Source organism: Sinocyclocheilus rhinocerous, unplaced genomic scaffold (assembly GCF_001515625.1).
Source record: "Sinocyclocheilus rhinocerous isolate Xijiao unplaced genomic scaffold, SAMN03320098_v1.1 scaffold3890, whole genome shotgun sequence".
In the NCBI taxonomy this organism is placed as follows: domain Eukaryota; kingdom Metazoa; phylum Chordata; class Actinopteri; order Cypriniformes; family Cyprinidae; genus Sinocyclocheilus; species Sinocyclocheilus rhinocerous.
In genome coordinates this window covers 3,929-16,658 of record NW_015649730.1, presented here as the reverse complement: position 1 = coordinate 16,658, position 12,730 = coordinate 3,929, and the positions used below count along the sequence as shown (strand labels likewise).

The window sequence follows — 12,730 nt, the reverse complement described above, 5'->3', positions numbered from 1 at the left end:
AAATAAAAAGAAAACCGATAGAATAGAAAAAGAATAGAGCAAGCTAGTGTTAGAGGCCTTTTTTTGCTTTTGTTAATACCACAAGCTTCTAGAGGGCACACAAACATTAATGCCTTGAATTTTATGCGAGCAGCTACTGGTAGCCAATATTGTTAGTCATTTAATTGGATAATAGACACACTGTAATGACTGGAAATGGGATGAAGGTCTTAAACCACTTAACTGCTGCCTAGAGCCTCATTTGACAAGTCAATGAGTCAACAAGCTTCTGCTAGCTCAGAATGAGTGTATCTCCAATGATAACTATCAAGAACTAGTTCACTAGAAAACCCAGCAATGCATGAAAAGCATGATGACATGAGAATATGAAAAGATTAAACACAAGCTCATGAAATATGAAAATCAAACCAGTAAGTCAAAGGTCACATGCTTAAAATGAATATTATCCCTCATGCTGTGACAAAAAAGGTTCTTCCGGCAAATTAATATAGTTCATTAGTGTAACTGCAGCCATTTATGGTTGTGTCTGTTTATCAGCATGTATTCAAATCTCTGTTTTATGTCACTATGTTTTTAATAGATCTTTGATTTGAGAGGCTTATTCTGTTTCTGAGGTTCAGCAAAGCTCACCATGACAACAGCCACACATCCACAGCTAGAGGAGCCTCTTGACACGCTGACATCATCAATGTGAGACACATATTTCACTGTCAGAAGAACAAGCGGGGCACAGCATGTCTACGGCAGGCGCTTAGAGACACTTTCCATCATTTCCTAACAAAACGACCCCGTAAACGCCTGATGAAGGCCGAGAGATGTGGAGCTTTTAAAGTCAGATGCTGTATGAACGTTAAAGGTGTAAAACAAGTCAGAGATTGAATTGGACACGTTGAGGGAATGCTTTGTTGTGCGTCTGAATCGCTTAACCTTGCCCAACTTCAGAGGCTCTTTAGCTTTCTCTGACTTCTCTTGATTGTCATGCAAATCCTGAAGGACTAAAGCCTGGGGAATTTGTAACTTGTGTTTTCAAAGGATTCCCAACCCGCCTTCAACCCTAATTACATTTCACCTCTTTTGTCGCCAACACAAACTGGTATCAATCCTGAGCGTGTTTCCCAGCACATGACTCTGAATCTCCCTGCAGACGTGTTTAAAGTGAGTCCCGGCCTCTTTTATTTCAGAGCACTCGAGACATCAAAGCCATCAGCGTCATACAATGTCTGGAGCTGCTGGGCTGAGCTGAATATGGACGTTTGGACACGCGGTCAATGAGAACAAGCAGAAGAGCATTGGAGACATTGTTCACAGCAGATTCTAGTTCCTGAAGATTAGCACTGCATTTGTTTATTGAGCGTGAAATGAAAGCGCTTGGGTGTAAAAATCAATTTGCCAAAGCAGGTGGGTGATTCTGTGATTTGTTACACATTACATAAGACTGTGTGTGTTGTTTGACCTGCTCCTACACAAATGAATATCCCAGTGTTTCCCACACAGACTTTATGTGGACCGCTCAGGTATGCTTGTCATCTCTATCTTGATTACATTCACGTGACGTTGCAGTGTTGCTTTGTCACAAAGCCTTTTCATGCATTTCTAAGCTCTGCTAGTTCAAACTCTCACTCGATTTAAACCATTCAGGCACAATAAAACTTCATTTTCCTATTGTTTGTAATCATTTTCTGTGGTCTTGTCTCATTATCAATAAGATTGGGAACGTGTATTAAATAGGCAAGTGTTAACTGTTGCTGTGGCAAAAATATCTATATTGTGATTAGAGGTCGACTGATGTATCGGTTTTGTCGATTAATCGCCACCGATAGTTGATTGTCGGATCTATCGGCTATCGGCAAAAATCCATGCCGATAGTTTCTCCGGGTTGCGTCCGTTGCTGGAGCGGCTGAAGCTCCACTGTCATTAGACAGTACGAAAGCGAGAGCGGCCTCTAGAAGCGGATCACTGACAGCACGTGCTGTTTGTTTTGACACGTGACACTGCGCTGAAAAGAGCGGACACTTCAGATGCACATTTAAAACATCGACAACTAAACGTGTGTACACTGTGCACTATAGAGCATGTTTTCATATCATTACTAAGCAATTAATTTGTTGACTAGATGCTGCATTAGTGGATAAAGGACAGCAGTATGTTTGCTCTCAAGGCTGAGAGGACGCGAGCATTAGCAGCACCTCAAGCTGTTAAAACAATGTGACAAAACACACGCAAGTCTGGCGCAAATGCTTAATGTCACGATTGTTAACATCAATTTGCATTCGTTTATATCCAGCTGCTCACATTAATGCATTTTAGCAGCGAAGTAGTAGATTTAAAGCTGTGACGCGAGAAAGATACTGATATCTTGATTCAGCCACAGAGTGCCATTCACACAGTTCTCCATTAAATTACATTATATTTGTCCCAAATCATTGTTAATGTATATAATGACTTCACCCTGGGCGGGAAGATTGTGTATTGTGAATTTTTTCAGTGAAACGTTTGTCTTTCTGTGGTTCTAATAAAGTCTGTGTGCTTCATAGAGAGAGCTGTAATATAGATTGCGCTTTTTCTTTCTGTTTTGCTCTGTTTTTTTAAACACCGAACTTTGAACTCATCTATGCCACTTTTTGATCATTCTAGGTGTGTCCGGTGTGTGTGGTCCCTGATACCAGCGAGTTCTTCTAGACGCAGCACTGCACTTTTTGCCTGGTGTGCAACTTACATATTTTGTTATTTTGATTAGGTAATAATCAAGTGTTCTAGAATAGAAGCAATAGAAGTGTGAGAGTATTCATATCCATATGTCAATGCTGTCAATGCTGTGGCTTTTTTGTAGATGTTTAAAGATGAACATGTAGGTAGAGTGTGTTCATTACTAATACATCTAATACATTTTTACATTTTGAAGTTGCTTCTGTTAACATTAGTTAATGAACTATGAACTAACTTTAATGATCAATATATAATTAATATTTAATATTTATATTTATATTAATGTACAAAGTATGGTTCAGTACTGTTTTTTTAATAGTAAAGCACTATTTTAATTTTCGTCCAGTATTCATTGTAAAAACTATCGGTTGATTAATCGTATCGCCAGTGTGGACCAACCTAGCTATCGGTATCAGTAAAATCCACTATCAGTCGACCTCTAATATGTGATATACAGGATATCGTTAGGGTGAAAAATTACTCATGTCATGATAAAAGATTTTTTTATAAAAATATTAATAGAAATAATTGAATACTTTAATATAAATATTTTATAATTTATATTGGTAATTTATTTTTAATAGGAATATTATGAAAAGATTGTGTACTTCAATAAACATTTTTTAATAATCTGTTTAATTGATTTTGTATATAAATATCAAAATAAATAATTGTATACATTAATATAATTATTTTATATAATAATGTATAATCTATTTTTAATACAATATGAATAGAAATAATTGTACACTTCAATATACATATTTTATATAATAATTTATGTATAATTGTTTTTAATACAAATAGAAATAATTGTACACTTTAATATAAATATTTTATGTAATAATTTGTTTTAATAGAAATATAAATAAATGCATACTTTAATATAAATAGTTGATATAATAATTTATATTTATTATTTTTAGTAGAAATAATTGTATACTTCAATGTAAATGTTATATAATAATTTATAATATTTATAATAATATACTTTTAGTAAAAATATTAAATAAATCAAAACATTGTGTCAAAGGTCACGCTATTTGTTGTTTGTCACATTTTGAGTCTTTTCCACCAGCTACCAGCTCAAGTGTATTTCAGACGTGTGGGAAACACCGTATCCATCATTGAATCACTCGTCCGCTATCGTCTCCACGGGCTCGACCCCTCCAAACCCTCGGGACGGACGCAGGCTGTTTGTTTTGTGCATGTGTTAGATTTATCACTCTCTCGCAGGACTCTAGCGGATCGTAATCCCAGCAGGTCTGACTGCGGGCGCCGCACGGCTAATTGGATTTTTTTCTTCCATGGAGAATCCAATCACAGTCAGGCCCGTTCAATTTCACTAACCCACGCTTTTAACTAACCCAGATAAACACACACATTCAGACAAACACGGGAACGGAGTGACTTTACCTCCTACTGCACAGGATGTTTTCACTCCCACAGCACACAAATCAAATAAGTGGAAATGAAAACGCAGGAGCATCTGTTAGGTGTGTCGGAAACAGAGCCGGTGCATTTAATACAGACGGCAGCTTACGTTACAGGTTAACAAAACCAGCCGTCTCTAGTTATGCTGAGAGGGGTGTGAGTGACCTCAGCCTTTCACAGGCAAACTGCATCTATAGTGTCCGGATCAGCCTTCCTCTGGACCCCTATGGAGATTCCCAGGAGAACAGATTAGAGCAGGAAAACAGAGCCGGAGGGAATCCCTCGACATTAATGAGAAACCTACAATTAATATACAAGCGCTGATAAAACTACTCTAACGTATAAGACACTTACGTGTGTAAAGTCAGAATATATGTAGAGACGTGAGGGTGCAGGATTCTGATCGCAACCACCAATAAAAACACACTACACCTGAGGATCATATGGAAGTGAAGTTTGCACGGACACCGCTCACATCTTCAGAAAATGTCAAAAATAAATAAATAAATAAATAAATACTAATTTTCTTCAGCAATATTTAAAAACAATCTATAAAATTACATTTATATAGCATATTTACTTCAGAAACTATATCAAAAAAATCTAATGAAAAAATGTAATAAAAATTTAATTAAAAAAAGTAATGAAAAAATATAATAAAATCTATAAAATTAAAATTAAATCAGAAATATGTTAAAAAAAGAGAGAAAAATTCTGATATCAATATTTTAAATTTTATAGAATTTTTTTAAATATCAAAGTTTCTGCAGAAAATATTAAAACTATTTTTCTTTAGGAAAAAAGAAAATAAAATAAAAAATAATAATAACAATATAACATTTAAATATTTTGTGAAGACATTTTTTTTCTGCAGAAAAAAATAAACTATCACTTTTCTTTTGGAAAATGTCAAAAAAAAATCTTTAGAGAAAAAAACAACATTAAACATCTCACATTTGCTTAAAAGAAATTGTGAAGAATGTTTTAAACCACATTTTTGTATATTTTTTTAATTGTTGTCTTTATTAGACACAGTGGAATAGTGTAGAACAACCTGTGAGCTGACGCCACACCACAGCTTTGATGAAACATCACAAACTCAACCAAACATGAACGTGTCAGACATCAGCTTTACATCGTCCTGCAGCGTTTCTGAAAAGGTTTGCCCAAGACGGGTTTAAACTCAGGTTAACAGACACACGGCCGAAGCCCAGCAGAGAGCGGGAGCTGAACGCCAGGCTTTAAGTGTTCTGAGCAGAGGATCATGGTCCTAATCTCTCTGCGTCTCTGGGATTGTTCATTTCTCCAGCTGTCTTTAACTCTCTATTGCTCATATGAACTCGTCTGAGGTCACATCTGTAAGCAATCCTGTTCCCAGCATCCATACGGAGTAAGCAGACTCTCAAATTAAATAATTTCAGTGACAGACGAAAAGAAAAAAGCTGATAATGTGCAGTAAATCTGATATACGCAGCTGCTCGTGAGAGGCACTCCGCTTCATTCCATCTGGACTGAGAGAACATCTGCATTTACACACGAGGACCAAAACAGTGAGTCAACACTGAAAATCCAGTGAAACAACAGTTACCGTCACAGTACCAGCTAACAAATCTATGTTCTTAAAACCTTTTGCTAATGGTCCCATTAAGTTATGAAAATTATATTTCTGAATGTTCTCTCAGCGTTCAAATCGCCCAGTTTTTACATGTTTCCAAAATGTTTTTTACTGGTTATATAAACATTAAGGGAACATTCCATTTTATCATTTTGCAAATCATGGGAACAATAGAGACTCAGTCTGCATCTCAATTAGTTATAAATCCATAAACAGTTAAAACGTACAGCGAGTCTCTGGTTTGATCACTTTTTAAAACATGTTGAAGACGGGTCAAACACATCTCTGGAGATCCAGTCCAGCTCTGAAAGATTTCCATTAGATGCAGCAGGGAACCTTCTGCCAAGCCACAGGAACACGGTAACCTGATGAGGTGAGGTAAAGTGCTGACCTGTAATGACCAGAAACAAACACCAACTCACTTCAGCTACAGGACGGCTCGCCATACACCAACCGTTAGATGCTGGGATCAACAGAAGAACACAAAGGGCTAAAACACAGACCAGACGTATGTGATGTTAACGCACAAAACGCACATACACTGAAGAAAATGGTAGAGAGCTGACTTTGAAACAACGTTCACTCAGAAACTGCACAAATTTCACAAATAATGAGAAAGAAATGGCACGTAATGCATTGAATTAAAGTGAAATTTTAAAGCAGAAAGACTGAAATAGTATTTTCTTATAAAGTATACTCTAATAATCTCTATAATAAAGCATTGTTTATAGTGTGATTCTAGATCAACATGCAGATCGGCGTCATTATGACTGATTATAATTATTACGGGTAATTATATTCTAATCTTTCACCTCAAGACTTGGACATTAATTCACACTGGCAAACAACTGCTTTACTTTCTGTGCGTCTCTGACAAACATTAACAGACTGTAATGAGAGTGAATGAGTCTGAGAGCTGGAGGTGTTTCTCTACATGGCATACTGATGAATTACAGCGGCAGAGCACAGAAGAAACATACACACACAAGGGTTGTCTGAACTGACGGAAATAAAGGTTCTTCTTGAAAACAATGACACATGAGACCCTTTTAACCCTTGATCTTTTCTAATGTGAATTTAAATCTATGCAAAATAGATAAAGTGCAATAAAATAAACACTTAAATGTGCATTTTGGACGTTTTGGATGTTCATGTTAGACTAGTGCTTTCCACTAGTCTAAAAAAGACATGTTATAGGAGCAAAATAGAACAAAATGTTGAAATTCACCAGTGCTTTGCCTGTAGTGTTTTGACTTAACCAAGCAAAACAACTGAGCACAGAATGAAAGCTCCTCTAGGACTGATCTGAGAGCTGTGCTGCTGGGTTCCTCAGTGTGAATGTGAATGTGTCACAGCTGACACACTGAATTAGGCTCCAGCAGAACAGCACTAATACCTATTGTCCTCACGCCTGCTCTGATTGGCCCGTTCGAATCCCTGGAGTCATGTGACCTCCTAGCTCTCTCCTGATTGATGTGTGGAGGGTTTTTTCATTTGACTCAGTTCTAATGTGCTGATTTTAATGGGTTTTTGACCTCAATCTCTTATAAGCGTTTCCAAGCCCAGACGAAGATTAGAGGAGGGAGATTATGATTTCAACCAGCAATGGAACAACAAAACAGGACCTGCATTGTTACCCGCCGACATTATGTATTTTATAGCTTAATACTGTAAACTCTGAGCATAACTGTCCTCAGAGCAGCTGGTGTTGGCCTCATTAGGAGGTTCCCATGATTGTGAAGAAAGGCTGATTGGTCTCAGCGCAGCAGTGAAAGCAGGAGAGAGCCGCTCTGGATTAAAAACCCCTCGCTGTTCACGTGTGAAGGCACACAGCGGTAAACGCGAGGTGTTTTCTTCCTGCTCCATCTGTAATCTGAGATCTTCCCTATAGAGTCAATCTGTCCATCAGACCTGCATTACGGCTCAATACTGCTCCTGCTCACGGCTCATTAACATCAACAACTGCAGCCTAATGGACAAACCCTAGACACACTGCAACTAAAGGATTCTGGTGTTTACTTTAAATGGTTACTTTATGAATTTAGGCAATGGACATTTACAAGAGTTTCTGTTGTTGAAGTATTTGTGGTCATTATTGTGCTGAAGAAGGTTATGGCAGCACTGAAAATAATTTGGTGCTGGATTTAATTTGTAACTATTTTCACTCAGAAATTGCTAGTACATTTCACAAATAATCACAAATAAAGGAAGTAGAAAGACTGAAATAGTTTTTTCTAATGTAGTCCAATAATGTTATTAACAATTATGTTATTATTAAAAAATCATTATAGTTTGTACACTGGCATGTTGCTTCATTCAGTGATCGTAGTGTGCAGCGACAAACTAAAAATGTATGTTTCAAATGAAGATAAATTAATTTCATGTCAACACTTGCCTTAAAAAAAAAAAGTAAAATAAAGTATCTACACTGTAAAAAAAAAAATTTTTCACAGCTGTAAATAAAATAGAGATTATAATTTTACAAGAAAATACGGTAACACTTTATTTTAAGGTGTCCTTGTTACACGTTACATGTTCTTACTATTATAATAACAATTAATTATGCATAATTACATACAACCCCAAGCCAAACCATATAGTAAGTGCAAGTAGCTAGTTAATTAATATTACTCAGCACTTATATGTATAATTACACTGTAACAAGGAAACCTTCAAATAAAGTGTAACCGAAAATACTGTTTCAGTCTTTCTACTTCAAGATGTCACATTTAATTTAATGTATTACTTGCTGTTTCTATGTAATTACTTGTGAAATGTACTAGCAATTTCTGAGTGAAAATTTTGTATTTTCAGTGTATTTATTCACTTTGTTAATTTTACTTAGTGAAGTGGATTTTACTTTATGTGTGAATTTCTTTGAAACATGTGCGTGCAAAAACTTGCAAAAGAAATTGTTCTTTTCCTTCTTGTTTTTCAGACAGATTGAGGCTGTTTGACTGCAGACGCGTCTGAGCTGCTCATGGAGAACAGTCTGCAGATGAAACGCTGGATGAAACAGCACTGCTGTGTTTGCTGAGCAATTAAACTTGTGTGTGTGTGTGACTGTGAGTGAGTGAGTGTGTGTGTGTGTGTGTGTGTGTCTCGGGCCTCTTAAGATTATGCAAATGTGAGGAGGATTTGGCGAGCCTGAACTGAGCGTCTCTGTGTGTTGTTGTGAATTCTCACACGGCAGATATGTTATGATCATGATCTGCTCATGTTCTCCAGTCACAGCCTGTTCAAACACACTAAACCTCTGTCTACAGCATCTGTGACAAACGTCCATCAGAAAATCAGTTTGTGAACACAAGCTAAGTCACATTTATAGTAATGTACTTGTTCTGCCTCTTTTTGACACTTTACAGCTCAAATATCATAAGCTAAGTCTAATAGACCAAGGGTTTTCAAACTGGGGTCCAGGGGGGGGCAAGAGATAAATAACTAAATTCTTTTTTAAAAACTGAATAGATTAAAATAAACAAATAATAAATAAAATTAAATAAACAAAAATTAAATAAATAGTTCATTTAAATAATAAAAAACATAATTTTATATAAATAAATAAGTATTAAATTAAAATTACTAAATAAATAAATAAATATAAAATGTGAGTACATATATTTTTTTTAATTAGGTCAATAAATTATTAAATAAATAAATAAATAATACACCTAAAAGTACAGTACTATTAGTACAAAAAATATAATAATAATAATAATTAGTAGAAACTAAATATTTTTCAAATACATTTTGACATTTAATTGTTAATTAATTAATATTTACAATTTTTTGAAATTATATTTTAATATTTAATGACATTTTCAGAGTATAAATTGGGGCTTTATTCAAGAAATGCTATATATAATGATATATAAATGTATATGATATCAATTTCAGAAATGCTTTAACTGAAATATTTCTGCGTGAAAATGATTGACTGTATAGGACCATTGCTCATTTTTAGAGGTGATGGAGAGACGTCGCAGAGACTCAAACTCAACTTTAGTGAAGGGTTAGGGTCAGTGAAGACATCGTCCCTGCGCTGGACACTTGTCCTAAAGCATCTGTCACACAGAGGTCACACGGAGTGCAGCGGTGCATGCTGGGAAAGAGGACATTCCAGAGCCCCGTCGCCCAAAACCTCCTACTGAAGATAAAGACGAGAACAAAAACCCACCAACAGAGACACAGCAAACAGACCGTCTTTGTCCTGCGCTTCCCCCTTCCTCGGGCCTGAGATCACACACACACACACACACATCTTAGTCCTGTCTCTGTGTGTGTGTGTGTGTGTGTGTCCTCTTGTAGTTGATAGGAGCACAACATCAGAGCATTAACCTGTCTGCACAGCGTCCCGTCTGATTAACCTCAAGCGGAGAAAACGCCACACAGGAGGAAGAGGAAACACACAGGAAAGTAAGAGCCGTAATACTTGATTCTGATTGGCCACTGGTCTCATTCTGCGCTCTAACGACTCTGAACTGTGTAACTGATCGTGTCAGTGTTAGTTTCATGTTTCTCATAATAAAATCATTCACACTCACATCAGTAGCTCATGTCCATTTGATCTATTGGTTAAGTGTCTGTGTAATGAGATCTAATGTCCAGTCAGTCGGTCAGTTTTCATTGGTTAGTGATCTGTTGAGCCTGTCGATTATCCTCATAACCTGCTATAAAGACTTCAGAAGATCACACATCACATGATCTAACGGACACCAACCGATACGATTATCTGCACGAGTCCAAATGTGATACTGATTTTATACAAGAATTAATATTGCTACATTTTACACACAATATTAGTCTCTTGCTTCGTTCCTGAATGAATCAGGAGGACAGGAACGCTCTCACAGCAACTTAAATATTAATATGCATTAGCATACGTTCAAAGATGCCTGAAAGAGAGATCATAATCAGATGCAAAACAGATGCAATTATTCAAAAGCACTCTGAGTCAGACATAAAACAGAAATAATGTCAAACAAGAATAAATGAGCAGAACATCATGAAGCATTAATGACAGAGAATATGAGCACGGCTCTTGATTTAGAAACATTACTGGACGGAAAGAGCTCAGTTCTGTAAATGATCTCAGATCAGATCGTCAGGCTCCATTAAACCCTACAGCTCACCAGAACACACTCACAAACCACAGCTACAGCTCTCCTGTCGGCAGATTCAGGATTTATGTGAATATTTATATTAGCATTCATTAATGACGTACATAGAGGAATGAACTGAGATGCTGAACTAATGATCCACTGAAAGACAAAAGCATCAGTGCAAGTTTACTTTCAGAAATGACTTTTTCACAATCCAACAACAAAACAAACTTTTGAGCTTTTCACTGACATGACGTTAAACACACACACACAGATTTGTAATGTATTAAACAAGTCTCTTCTGCTCACCACGGCTGCTTTTATTTGATCAAAAATACAGTAAAAACAGTTAAATATTATTACATTACACAGCTGTTTTCTCTGTGAATCTCTGTTAAACTGTAATGTATTTCTGTGATGTGCAGCTGTATTTTCAGCATCATTACTCCAGTCTTCAGTGTCACATGATCTTCAGAAATCATTCTAATATGCTGATTTGCTGCTCAAGAAACATTTCTGATTATTATCAATGTTGGAAACAGTTGTGCTGCACAATATTTTTTGAGGAAACTGTAATACATTAAATTTTTCAGGATTCACAGATGAATAGAAAGTTCAGAAGAACAGCATTTATTTGAAATATAAATCTAACATTATTAATGTCTTTACTGTCACTTTTGATCAATTTAATGCATCCTTGATTAATAAAAGTATACATTTCTACAAAAATAAAATAAAAATACATAAATAACCCAGCATATTAGAATGATTTCTGAAGATCATGTGACACTGAAGACTGGAGTAATGATGCTGAAAATACAGCTGCGCATCACAGAAATACATTACAGTTTAACAGATATTCACATAGAAAACAGCTGTTTTAAATTGTAATAATAGTTCACAGTTTTCATGTATTTTTGATCAAATAAATGCAGCCACAGTGAGCAGAAGAGACTCTCTCAAAGAACTGTATTGATTCCAAACCTTTGACTGCTAGTGTACATCCAGTATATATTCTGAATCTCATCAAAAGGCTGAATATATAAACGTGTATTTGTGTTTGTATATGTCTCAGCTCTACGCTGTCAGCTCAGTTCAGGGTCAGTTTATATATCAGCTGGAATCTGTGCAGGTATTTTTAGACTATTTTTAGAGAAATCTGCTCAAAAGGCACTTGAAAGGGTTTCTAGACCAGGATTTGGTGACAAAAGTAGGCCAAGCGGAGCTCAGAGATCACCTCAGCGCTGACGAAACGCCGCTAAATATTAATATGACACACGGATCTTCAGAGGAATCGGTGATGACATCAGGACTCTGTGTGTGTGAGTTATTGTCATCTCCAGCGTCAGAATACCCAGCATGCCTCAGCAGCCCACAGGCTGGAATAAGTGGCACTCGCGTCCTACGACACGCTTCTTTCCCACGGCACACGGATCATACGTGAGGAGGCCATCACTCATGTCACACACAAACACACAAACACGTGTCTGCAGAGCCTCCGCTAATGCGGCCCATCTGCCGGTTATGGATCGCTGGGAAGCCAAAATGAGCTCCTCATCAAGCATATTCGCTCAGACACAGACCCCAGTCAGTCACTGTCCCAAATACTCTCAGTCTGACTCTCATCCTGAACATGACGGTTGAGCTGCTATTGTCCCGTCGGTCTGAAACACTCCGGATCAGCAGACAATGGAGCGCCTCACTCATTAGCATTGTATTAATTGGGAGATGTGACCCAGTAATGGAATGCAGTCTCTCTCTCTCTCTGTGTGTGAGATAGAGCGGGGGGGCAGAAGTTAGCTAAACATGAACATGACCCCTCTGCACATTTGGAAATAGCCTTGTCAAGAAAAAACGTTATATATATATATAT

The 12,730-nt window shown here is 36.7% G+C and overlaps 1 protein-coding gene across 4 annotated transcripts in view; it reads right to left on the bottom strand.

Annotated features, from left to right (window-relative positions):
- Nucleotides 1–12,730, bottom strand: part of LOC107710966 (neuronal cell adhesion molecule-like) — a 94,525-nt gene that overhangs the window by 80,935 nt on the left and 860 nt on the right. The window lies entirely within an intron of this gene.